At 40.8% G+C, this 780-nt stretch overlaps 1 non-coding gene across 1 annotated transcript; it reads right to left on the bottom strand.

The window, feature by feature from the left end:
• Positions 1-286: 286 nt before the first annotated feature.
• Positions 287-394, bottom strand: LOC112753153 (small nucleolar RNA R71). The gene has a single exon (XR_003177550.1). It is a non-coding gene; the product is annotated as a small nucleolar RNA R71 (small nucleolar RNA).
• Between the last annotated feature and the right edge of the window lie 386 nt (positions 395-780).

Below are 780 nucleotides of genomic sequence, written 5' to 3'. Positions count from 1 at the left end.
CTTTGAGCTTAAGCCTCAATTGGTTTCTCTAATGCAGCAGAATTGCAAGTTTCATGGACTTCCAATGGAAGATCCTCATCAGTTTTTAGCTGAATTCTTGCAAATTTGTGACACTGTCAAGACCAATGGAGTTTATCCTGAGGTCTACAGGCTTATGCTTTTCCCTTTTGCTGTAAGAGACAGAGCTAGAACATGGTTGGATTCACAACCTAAGGATAGTCTGAACTCTTGGAATAAGCTGGTCAGTGCTTTCCTGGCCAAATTTTTTCCACCTCAAAAGATGAGCAAGCTTAGAGTGGAGATCCAAACCTTCAGACAGAAGAAAGGAGAATCCCTCTATGAAGCTTGGGAAAGATACAAGCAACTGATCAAAAGGTGTCCTACTGACATGCTTCCAGAATGGAGCATCATAAGTATATTCTATGATGGTCTGTCTGAGTTGTCAAAAATGTCATTGGACCATTCTGTAGGAGGATCTTTTCATTTGAAAACCCCTGCAGAAGCTCAGGAACTCATTGAAATGGTTGCAAATAACCAGCTCATGTACACCTCTGAGAGGAATCCTGTGAACAATGGGATGCCTCAGAAGAAAGGAGTTCTTGAAATTGATACTCTGAATGCCATATTGGCTCAAAACAAAATATTGACTCAGCAAGTCAATATGATTTCTCAGAGTCTGAATAGATTGCAAGCTGCATCCAACAGTACTAAAGAGGCATCTTCTGAGGAAGAAGCTTATGATCCTGAAAAACCCTGCAATAGCATAGGTGAATTACATGG

The sequence above is a fragment of the Arachis hypogaea genome, chromosome 15, assembly GCF_003086295.3.
Source record: "Arachis hypogaea cultivar Tifrunner chromosome 15, arahy.Tifrunner.gnm2.J5K5, whole genome shotgun sequence".
Lineage (NCBI taxonomy): Eukaryota > Viridiplantae > Streptophyta > Magnoliopsida > Fabales > Fabaceae > Arachis > Arachis hypogaea.
This window is presented reverse-complemented; position numbering and strand designations above follow the sequence as displayed.